At 43.2% G+C, this 12,271-nt stretch overlaps 1 protein-coding gene across 2 annotated transcripts in view; it reads right to left on the bottom strand.

Annotated features, from left to right (window-relative positions):
• Window positions 1-12,271, bottom strand: part of LOC124796389 (protein GDAP2 homolog) — a 969,166-nt gene that overhangs the window by 548,621 nt on the left and 408,274 nt on the right. For both annotated transcript variants that reach the window (XM_047260559.1, XM_047260558.1), the window contains exon 5: window positions 4,653-4,685. The gene's annotated coding sequence lies outside the window, so the exon portion shown is untranslated. The remainder of the gene's footprint in view (window positions 1-4,652; window positions 4,686-12,271) is intronic.

Consider the following 12,271-nt stretch of genomic DNA (forward strand, 5'->3'; position numbering starts at 1 on the left):
CATTACTATTATTATTATTATTATTATTATTATTATTATTAATAGTAGTAGTAGTAGTAGTAGTAGAAGTATTAGCGAATGTCCTGACAGGAGAACGATAAGCAGGTTATTTTCAATATTTCTTAGGGTCCTTCTTATTTTCCCAATATTTCTTCATTTTCTCCCCGAAGGCTTTCTTTCTTTCTTCAGTCCACTTTGGTTCCATCTCTGGAATAAACTTCCACTTATCAATTTTGCTTCTGAATGTATCCCTGTCTGATGTGTTAGTTACATCAATCATTGCCTTCGTCAAATCCTTCTTAACTTCGTTTATCCTAGGTACTGATGCTTTAAAGGAAGTAACATAGTCCAATAGACATTAGTTAGTCTGTTTCCAAATAATCTGTCAACGTGTCCAAAGAGTTTCATTGGTCTCTTTCTGATGTCAATTTCGATGTTTGATACTTTTTCTGTTGTCTCGATATTTTGCAGTCTATATCCATCTTGTGTGTATCGTGGTCCCAGAGTTTTTCTAATAATGTTTCTCTCTACCTTCTTAATTTCTGGTAAATCTAGTTTTCGATTCAATGAGTGTGTTTCACTTGCATATGTGACTGTCGGTTTGATTACTGTGTTGTAGTGTCGGGTTTCAGTGCCGTTTGACAGGCATTTTTTGTTATACAAAAGTGAAACAAGTCTGGACGTTTTCTTGATTTTCTGCAGTCTGCTTATTAACTCATTATGATGATAAAAATCATTACAGTAATGATAATCTGTAAAGAAACGTTTAAATCATAACGTTTTTCTAAACAAAATACATAAAATGAACGAATTTTCTTCACAAAGTATACGCGAAGAAGTAAACAATATAAAACAAAATTCAGCAGGATTTCAAATTGTTACGTGTGATCCTCCAAATATCTTTCTTTGTATCAGGCATGTTTCAGTACATTGTAAAGCCTCGGCGAAGAGAGTTCATTATTTACTAGTAGCTGCAGCATGATTATATTGTTTCTCAAGTGGAGATCTTTCGACAGAACTAGATCTGAAAAACTCCTCACAAAGTTCTTCCAACATCAGAAGTTGTATACATCTCACGGCTGTACCTGTACCATCGAGCTCTTTGGGATAATCTGATGAACAAGTCCCTTGCCCTAAGATATGGTGCTCTAAATGGTTCTGTCACATTGACCGCCCCAAGAATCTAACAATAAGACAGATTTTTCTTCCTCACTGGGAAAGGAAACATCTTCCAAATACCTTTTGACCTGGTCAGACTTTATTTACCAGATTTAGATGCTGTGAGAATGATATTTGGGGCTTCAAAAGGAGATTCGCGAATTCTCGGTCCAAACTCACCAGTGATTTTTTTTAAAACTATGACGAGGCGGGTGGTCAGTGTAAAAAAAAAAGTTTCCAGCGTCATACCCTAAGACAAGAAACACCTGGTGATCCCGAAGGGCTCGATGGCACAGGTACAGCCGTGGAACGTATAGGGCTTCGACGTTGGAAAAATTTTGTGAGAAGATTTTCAGATCTAGTGTGCTGAATAATTTTTATGTCAATCTCAATATAATCAAGTCGCAGGCACTAGTACATAATCAATTCTCTTCATCGATGCTTTACATTGTGCAGATGTATTTCTGGTAGAAATCAAGTATTTGAAGGATCACCCACAACAATTTGGAGCCTGCTGAATTTTATTTTATATAGTGTTCTCCGACACGTATGTTACGTGCAGAAATGCATAGTGTAAAAAAAAAATGTTTTAAGCGTTTCTTTACAGAGTATCACTACTGTAATCATTTTGTATCACAATAATGAGTTACTTATCACTTACAGGCAACAAACTACCGGTATGTGAAACGGTAAACAAAAAATATATGAATATAAAACGTAAAATACCAATTTAAAACAAAAAATATAAGTAAAATAAATACTTAGAATAATAATGAATGTTTAGATATTTTAATTAGGTATGTTGAAAATACTCCGACAGCACTGTTTACAGCCACGGTCTGCTACAGAGGAGGCCGTGATATACTTTATTTTCCAAAAATGGTATTTCAGAAACAAGCTTTACTATAAATGCATGTATGTGGCTTGAAAGCTTCTTTAATTTAATCCGTAACAAAAACTAATTAATGGTGATGGGATATTGTGCAAAATTCCTGATTATTACAAAACTTGATTATGCAGCTCTCAAGAACGTTGATTACATATCAACTTTCATACGAAAAACTTTTTTGTATATCATTTCGAAGATATTCCTTCTAAACCCAATATGCCAAATTACCTTTTGTGGCATGTTTTACCTTTTACAACTGAAATTGGGCACAAACAAAAAAATACAAAGTGTTCAAAAACAGCCACGAGATGTACTTAATTTTTTTTAATTTACCGATTTCGGTCTTCGAACCAACAAGAGCACCGTCAGAATATACAATTTAAAGTTAAGTGACAGCGCTAAAAATTAAACTGGCTCTGCTGTAGTACTTAAACTTACGTTTTAAGTGCAGTAGTAAATGATGACACGGATAGTGCCAAAGATTCAATGTCATCTTTTACTACTGTACTTAAAAAGTACTTAAAATGAAAAGTGCTATAGTAGAGCCAGTTGAATCTTTAAGATATTGCAGTGCCTCTGCTATTCTGATTACGAATGCATTTGCAAGGGAACAGGCATTGCGGTGCCCACAGCCGTTACGAAACACATCAAATGAATTCGCAATTGCGGATGACTGTCATCAGCTGTAGAATGGAATGACGAAAGTGAAAATTTGTGCCGGACCGGGGACTCGAACCCGGATTACCCGTTTATCGCGAGCGGTCACCTTACAATTTGCCTATGCGTGCCCGACCCACGGCCAGATCCAAACTTCTACACTCCTGGAAATGGAAAAAAGAACACATTGACACCGGTGTGTCAGACCCACCATACTTGCTCCGGACACTGCGAGAGGGCTGTACAAGCAATGATCACACGCACGGCGCAGCGGACACACCAGGAACCGCGGTGTTGGCCGTCGAATGGCGCTAGCTGCGCAGCATTTGTGCACCGCCGCCGTCAGTGTCAGCCAGTTTGCCGTGGCATACGGAGCTCCATCGCAGTCTTTAACACTGGTAGCATGCCGCGACAGCGTGGACGTGAACCGTATGTGCAGTTGACGGACTTTGAGCGAGGGCGTATAGTGGGCATGCGGGAGGCCGGGTGGACGTACCGCCGAATTGCTCAACACGTGGGGCGTGAGGTCTCCACAGTACATCGATGTTGTCGCCAGTGGTCGGCGGAAGGTGCACGTGCCCGTCGACCTGGGACCGGACCGCAGCGACGCACGGATGCACGCCAAGACCGTAGGATCCTACGCAGTGCCGTAGGGGACCGCACCGCCACTTCCCAGCAAATTAGGGACACTGTTGCTCCTGGGGTATCGGCGAGGACCATTCGCAACCGTCTCCATGAAGGTGGGCTACGGTCCCGCACACCGTTAGGCCGTCTTCCACTCACGCCCCAACATCGTGCAGCCCGCCTCCAGTGGTGTCGCGACAGGCGTGAATGGAGGGACGAATGGAGACGTGTCGTGTTCAGCGATGAGAGTCGCTTCTGCCTTGGTGCCAATGATGGTCGTATGCGTATTTGGCGCCGTGCAGGTGAGCGCCACAATCAGGACTGCATACGACCGAGGCACACAGGGCCAACACCCGGCATCATGGTGTGGGGAGCGATCTCCTACACTGGCCGTACACCACTGGTGATCGTCGAGGAGACACTGAATAGTGCACGGTACATCCAAACCGTCATCGAACCCATCGTTCTACCATTCCTAGACCGGCAAGGGAACTTGCTGTTCCGACAGGACAATGCACGTCCGCATGTATCCCGTGCCACCCAACGTGCTCTAGAAGGTGTAAGTCAACTACCCTGGCCAGCAAGATCTCCGGATCTGTCCCCCATTGAGCATGTTTGGGACTGGATGAAGCGTCGTCTCACGCGGTCTGCACGTCCAGCACGAACGCTGGTCCAACTGAGGCGCCAGGTGGAAATGGCATGGCAAGCCGTTCCACAGGACTACATCCAGCATCTCTACGATCGTCTCCATGGGAGAATAGCAGCCTGCATTGCTGCGAAAGGTGGATATACACTGTACTAGTGCCGACATTGTGCATGCTCTGTTGCCTGTGTCTATGTGCCTGTGTGATCATGTGATGTATCTGACCCCAGGAATGTGTCAATAAAGTTTCCCCTTCCTGGGACAATGAATTCATGGTGTTCTTATTTCAATTTCCAGGAGTGTATATGTCCTCAACCACGCGTCTACACATGTCGCTCATCAAACGGAACTCGCCGAGATAATCAAGGACGCTCCGCTTTGCTTCACGCCGTCGTGTTGCTGTTACGTCACTCCACGTGGCGCGGTCTCTCAATGGACGCCGCCCTATAGACGTACGGGATGACGCTTCCAGCGGGTACCACGCTACTCTACTTTGTGTTTGTTACTCTCAAGTGATCACGGGCGATCTTTTAGTTATTGTTTTTGGGACAAACGCCAGTCTCAGCTTATGCAGTTAATAAAGAGTTTTGTACTGCAACTTAAGAATCATCGTTTAGCACAGCAAGCAACCACCTATGAGGTGTAGGTCACAAAAAATAAAATGGTGAAAAATGAACTTACCGTCTGCTTTGTGGAGTGCAACGTGCAGATTTTCTGTAAAGAATCAAAGCAGTGAAATTAGAAAGCTGAAAATAATTGGACAGACATAAGAAATAAATGTACTTTTTACTTAGAAATCTGACAAATTGTTTAAGGAGACAGAGTCATAGCAGATGTTTTCGATAGATTTAATTTCCAGTTAGCATACAATTAATTCATTTCAATACCGTGGTGACAGGCAAGTGACCTTACCGCAAAATAATCTAGCCTTGTTTTGTAAGCCCTCGTCGCCAGTTTTGTAAAGGCCTCGTCGCTACAGCTATAGGGGCCGGGTTGCCACTGTTGTTACGGTAGGCCGAGTTTGGGAGTTCGTGAAACGGATTCTGGTGCAGTATACCGCTAAGACTATTTCTCCCTACCACTATTACACAGCTATGCCCCAGGGTCAGGTGACACGATAGGAGAACGAAGGTTCTACAAGACTCCAACAAATCAGTAACAAAGTTACACAAATGAGTTAAGAAGGTATGTGACTTGTCGAATTATGAAGTCTGCAACACTGCATATAGCACAAAAAGGGCCCTCAATGGCTAAGTGCAAATAATCATCGGTAAACTTCACTGTACATAGCAAATGCAATTTACAACAACTATCTGTTCACTTCTAAGGGTTCACTAAACGACCCTGGATGATGATCTATAACCAATAGGGCAAGAGCTGATCTATCTTCCGAGTAGGCTTCTGTCCGTTATGCTGTTCGAAAGCTTCCAACTTTCCAAAGATATTATTTCATATGCCAGAGACTTCACCCATTCATTTTATGGCATCCATGAACCGAATACCAAAATTGTTGTTGGTTATTACATAAAAGTGAAATGTTTGGATAATTTTGTGATTTTGTGGTACTGAAGAATAGGTGACTGATTCTCTAGAGTAAGATAAGAAACCTAATATTACATGTCACTCAGTCTATACAGTACATTTTGCCCTTAAAAAGAAAAAGTTGCGTAACCGACTAGATTCCAGTGAGCGATTAGGTCATCGCCGATACTATGCCAGATCGTGTTTCATTTAATTAAGTCAAAAATTAGTTTTGTGCTATTGATATTATTAGCAGTTCTCAATAACTGGTGCTACATTTCTAGATTTCGTGTTTCTCAAACGAAGATATATTTTCTCGTCCTAAAATTATGTAATTGAATGTCTTACTTTGAGAACCGCTACTACTTATTTTTACGGCTGAAAAAATCTTCTAAGGATTTTCTCTGTGTAGCAACTGTGCTACAACATAACATCCGTATGAAGTGTGAAGACGTAGATAGTGAAAAACGGGGCTCAGTCAGAATGTACGTGATGGAATTATATTCAGTTGTCTGCAACATTTGGTTGGTTTTTAAATACATAAGAAATGACACTTATTCCTGCCATTGCTGCGAAATGTGAGCAAAAAATTTTTTCCTCAGAGCCGACATAAAAGCATCACTATTACCTACGTTCCTTATAGTCCATAGAGTCTCAATTTCTTTATTTTTTATTTAAAGAAAAATGGCTCTGAGCACTATGGGACTTAACTGCTGTGGTCATCAGTCCCCTATAACTTAGAACTACTTAAACCTAACTAAGCTAAGGACATCACACACATCCATGCCCGAGGCAGGATTCGAACCTACGATCGTAGCTGTTGCGCGGATACACACTGTAGCGCCTAGAACCGCTCGGCCACTCCGGCCGGCCTATTAAAAGAAAGAAAATATCTAATAGTTCTAATGGTATAAAAAGTTTAACAACATTAAGGGCTAAATCACAGTCCCAAGAGGCAAACTATGGTAAAATAGCTACATTGACGTTAACCTATTGCTAGTTTATACACATTTCTAATTACACGCTACAAATGTGTCGGTGTAATTAACACAGTGTTTCACCTAGAACATACATGTTAATCAACTGAAACGGACAAAAAATGGTACGTAGAATATGAAAGAATGCAGTATACTATCTCTTTCTACCACTCGCCACGCTAATACAGGACCATCGGAATACGGCAACCTTCACTCTTAATGAGTTCGTCATCTCGGCCTTTGAAGATATTTCAGAATCTCTGTTATGAAGAAGGAGAAACTGCTCGACGATGATGACTTACTGGCTACGGCATTACGCATACTCAATTTTGATCATGCTGAAAAGATTGATTGTAGCATCGAAGTCATGCACGTCCTAATAAATTCAAAGCTGAGCTATCTGTAAACTTTGTGACACTGTCACACTATTGGGATGATACAGGCACTCTTCATGCTAATATTTGTAAGGCGTAGCCACAGTATCAGCACAGTAACATGTGAATTTAAATAGAAAAATATGCGTTATAATCAACTGGAAAATACAAGAAAGCATAGGTAAGCAATGCTGTTTCACAACAACACAACATGCTCTTCTACAAGCCTTTTGCTGTGCAACGTTTGCTGGTCGTAAAATAGCCTTTGAGATGCTGGGGAAATCCACAGTATTCGCCCAACAGCACAGATTCTCAGCAAAACGGCACAAATAAATGTGTAGAAAAAGGTTTCTAGCCAAAAATCCCTCAAGTGTATCGTTACAGATATATTGTTCGAAGCGATATAAATGTGTCGCATCGTAGCAGGTATCCAAGGCGACTGCGTCAGACTGTGAAATCGTTTCCAGTTGTTACTCAGAAGTGGCTAAAGATTAATCTTTCCCTATTCTGTGTTCTTATCTACGAAATTACTCAGACCCCTGCCCTGAGACTCACTGCTGTCTTTCACATTGCCGTCGTCATGTGAGATCTTTATCAAACCAATACGCGGAACTCAGTTCCAGCTTATTGGCGCTCATTGTCATTAAGTCGGACATGCCACGAAACCTCGTGGCGGCAGTCTTCTGTGACAGGAGTCGTGAGGTCCTGGGAGCAAACGAGCGCGTGATCGCGACTCATAGCTCATCCCGAGGACGCCGATGGCAGTTCCGTGGGTACCAGCCCGTGCAATCCGCCGCCTTTCACAACTGCCGCAGGAAAAATACCGGACCTTGCCCTCCCATGTTTCGTTTGTGGCCTGCCTTGGCCTTCTCAATACAACTACTGCGAAGATTAATCGTGAGTGTCAGGTTTGTAGACAATTTTCTCGCCGAATATTCGGCTTAGCATTCAACAACAATGTTACGAACGTTTGCTAATAAAGCGGTCTAAGGCGCCTTGCCACTGTCGGAGGTGCGAGTCCTCCTCCGGGCATGGGTTAGATTAAGTAGTGTGTAAGCCTAGGCAGTGATGACTTCAGCAGTTTGGTCCCACAGAACTTATCTCAAATTTCCAACTTCCAAAAATACAACAGAACACATTACCATGCCTATTACAGTGCAGGAAATCTCTTGCCATTAAAAACAGGTCCAGTATGGTTTTCAAGGGACTCTTATACTATTCTTCCTAGAAACTCGTGGCAAGTTCACATAAGTAGGTCATTAAGGTTCAATAATGATGATGCATGGCGATTGTGGGGGCCACGGAATGATGATGATGATGATTATTATTATTGGTTTGTGGGGCGCTCATCTGCGCGGTCATCAGCGCCCGCACAAAGTCCCAATTTTTTCACACAATGTTTTGCGCAGTCCAATCTAGCCACATTACGGATGACGATGATGATGATAAAATGATGAGGACAACACAAAAACCCAGTCCCCAGGCAGAGAAAATTCCCAACCCGGCCGGGAATCGAACCCGGGATCCCGTGATCCAGAGGCAGCAACGCTAGCCACTAGACCACGAGCTGCGGACGGGGCCACGGGAGATGCGATATTTCGTCCTCGTGCTCACAAAACCAGTCATGGACGATACGAGCTTTGTGAACAGGGACCCTGTTGTCTTGGAATACCACCGTCACCACTGGGGAATAAACGTTGTACTATGGAATGGACCAGATCAGCCAAAATGGTCACATGCTGCTGGGCGGTAATGCGACCTTGCACAGTTACTTACCATGGTGTCCAAGGCATATCACAATATGGCTACCCAAATCGTCACCGAATCCCCGTCACGTTTCACTTTGAATACGAAAACTCGACCATAAGTTGGACACAGTGTGTTAATAAGACTCGTCCGACCAAATAACACTCCTTCAGCAGTCAACAGTCCTGGTTTTATGACTTCCTCTGCCTCGTGATGACTGGGTGTTGTGTGACGTCCTTAGGTTAGTTAGGTTTAAGTAGTTCTAAGGGACTGATGACCATACACGTTAAGTCCCATAGTGCTCAGAGCCATTTTTTATGACTTCGGCAGAATGTTTTCGTGTTACGGTTATTTGCCTCACTGATATATGCTTTCGGAATTCCAACTTGACCGAGCGAGGTGACGCAGTGGTTAGCACACTGGACTCGCATTCGGGAAGACGACGGTTCAATTCCGCGTCCGGCCATTCTGATTTAGGTTTTCCGTGATTTCCCTAAATCACTCCAGGCAAATGCCGCGATGGTTCCTTTAAAAGTGCACGGCCGACTTCCTTCCCCGTCCTTCCCTAATCCGATGAGACCGATGACCTCACTGTTTGGTCTCTTCCCCCAAACAATCCAATCCAAATGCAATTCCAACTTGTTCTGCAGTTCCCAGCTTATAAAGCTCCCTTCGTGTTGTTTTGGTGCTGACAGGGTTCGCGAGTGCGACATTCGGTTCTGCAGGGACTTCTGCAGCTGTCACCCAATTATTTTTCGTCACAAAGCTCTTCAATAACCGTCTGTCACGATCACTCAACACACACATTTGTCCACAGTGTGACTTAGTGGATGATGTTTTTTCCGCTTTCCCTACATGTGATATAAATCTTCGACATGGTGGCTCTTGAAACACCAAGCACTTAGGCTACCTTGTTTAGGGAAGTACCCTCCATACGATCAACAACAATTTGACCACGTTGGCATAACACACTTAGCCACAAAGAGCACTGTTCTGATCATAACTGACATTTGCAACGTATTGAGGGCATGGCACAGGTTCCACCCGTGGTAAAATATCAACAGCGCCACCCCAGGCGTGGATACCATCCGCATTTATGTTCAAGAATGCACTTCTTGCGATGTTTCCATATTTTTGTCCAACCCCTATATGAAGGGCTTATTTCAATAGTGGTACAAGTCCATTTTTGTTCATTGTGAGATACAGAGTCCTAAAGTTAAATGAGCGCTGAAAAATCTGCAGTTGAGATACCAGAAATATTCAAGCATACTCTTCTTCATCAGGTATCAGGCCAATACTGCACTCGTCGCTGAAGAGAACTAGACAATTGAAATAGCTTCCAGCAATGTGTTCCGTCAATCGCTTTTAACACATCACGGTGCCAGCTGTTCGTGATGGAGGCCTAGGGGCCAAACCGATCGTGTGGAGACGGTTGCAAATTTTCTGCGTCGTCACAGCACACGCTCTTGCTTCCAGAAAGGCAGTGGAGTGTTTTGTTCCATTGTACTCGGGGTATCTACGAGCAATAATTTGTGGACAATGGTGATTAGTTAGTTTGAACGACGCTAGACTACTACTACAACACAAAATCTTCACTGTTTTGAATATCACGATAACGACGGCGTTTTCGAATGACGTCGCTCTGGTGTAAGCCAATTACACCGGAAATTTATCGTGCTGATACAACTTCTTACCGTAAAGTGACGAAGCGCAAATTGTCTGGGCTCCGAGCCATGTTGACTGAACAGTGTAGAAACGCTGTATTGTCCCTTTCACGATTGGAGACACAGCGCTCTGCAGGAGGAATTGTTTACTTTTACCTCTATTAGACAGGTGGCCATACACTGTTGAGCCAAATAATTATGGCTGCTTCATTAATATTGTGTTGGTCTATCTTTATGACGCAGTACAGTAACGATTTTGCCTCTCATGGATTCGACAAGTCCTTGGTATGTTCTAGAGGTATCTGGCACCAAATGTCCAATCACAGGGCGGTGGATTGTGGGCGCGGAACCGGTTCCTGATGGTTGCATTGGGAAGAAAGGAAGATTAGGGTTTAGCATCCCTTTGACATCGAGGTCATTTGAGACAGTAAAGTGTCACATCGTTGAAGCATGGGGAAAGAAATCGGTCGAGTCCTCTCAAAGGAACTATCCTGGCATTTCCTTGAAATGATTCAGAGGAGTAGTGGAAAACCTATATAAGGGCGGTCGTAGGTGAATTTGAGCCGCCGTCCTCCCGAAAGCGAATCTAGTGTACTAACCACTGCACCACATCGCTTGGTGATGCACTGGGTTCGGATCAGGCGAGTTTGGTGGCAAGAATCAACGTGGGTTCACTATCACGCTGCTCAAACCATTGTAGTATGATTATGACCTTGTGACACAGACAGTTATTCTGCCGGAAGATGCCATCACCATCGGTGAAGACATCGAGCGTGAAGGAAAGCACGTGATCCGCAGTAGTGTTCCCGTATTCCACAGAGTCATGGTGCCTTTGATTACTACGAAAGGTCGAATCGAAGCCGAGGTGTATGCCGCCCATAGAATAACACTGCCCTCAACAACCAACGTCCGTGGTACTTGCAAGTCTCGGTCGGCCGTTCCCCTGGATAGCTGGTTGTCCAGACACGACCACTGACTTAGTGCAAAAATGAACGTGGTTCATCGGACCAGGTTATATTTTTCCACGGATCGACGATCCTAAACCGACTATAAGCGCAATTTACGTTGTCGCTAAGTCAACAACGGACCACGTAGGTGCCATCCGTTGTTGAGCTCCATGTTAAACAATGTGAACTGAACCGTGGGCTCCGAAACACTTGTGTCTGGACCAGAGTTTCACGATTGTGGTCAGATCTGCAACATATCACCGCCTATCCTACTTTTACCGAGCAATCAAGTTTCCGACCTCCATGTTCTGTGGTTAGTATTTCATTTGAGTCCGTAGACGGATCACGACTCTGCACAGAACAGATATTTGAATGTTGTGCAATGGCAGTTGAATTTAGTGAAATTAAATTTCTAATTGTACTTGTTTATGGGTCTTCTAACTCTCACTTCACAGCATTTCTGCTCAATCTAGAGATGGTTCTTGGTTCACTTTTGGGAGGTATCAAAAATTAGTTATATGTGTTGAGTTCAATATTAACTTTGCATGTGATTGTGCAAGGGAAAGGATGTTGGAAGATCTCCTACATTCCTATGACCTGATGCAGACGGTGATTTTTCCAACCAGTGTGCAGGGACTAGTTGCACTACATAGACAATATTTTTATTCATTCTTCATTACTAGAGGGGCATTCTGTTAGTAAAACGGTGAATGGCCTGTTAGACCATGATGCACAAATTTTAACATTAAAAGGTTTTTTGTACTCAAACAAATGTTATATATAATTACAAACTATGTAGAAAAGCTAAACCAGCGGCAATAGGGAGTTTTTTAAACCACATTAAGGAACAAGAGTGGCACTATGTTTATAATGCCGATAACATACATGACAAATGTAATGCTTTCCTTAAAAAAATTTTCATGCTCTTTGAAAGTTGCTTTCCATTAGAACGTTCTAAACAGGGTAGTAGCAGTAAAAGACAGCCTGGGTGACTGACTAATGTGATAAGGATATCATTACAACAAAGTAGAGCCGGCCGAAGTGGACGAGCGGTTCTAGGCGCTTCAGTCT

Source organism: Schistocerca piceifrons, chromosome 4 (assembly GCF_021461385.2).
Source record: "Schistocerca piceifrons isolate TAMUIC-IGC-003096 chromosome 4, iqSchPice1.1, whole genome shotgun sequence".
In the NCBI taxonomy this organism is placed as follows: Eukaryota; Metazoa; Arthropoda; class Insecta; order Orthoptera; family Acrididae; genus Schistocerca; species Schistocerca piceifrons.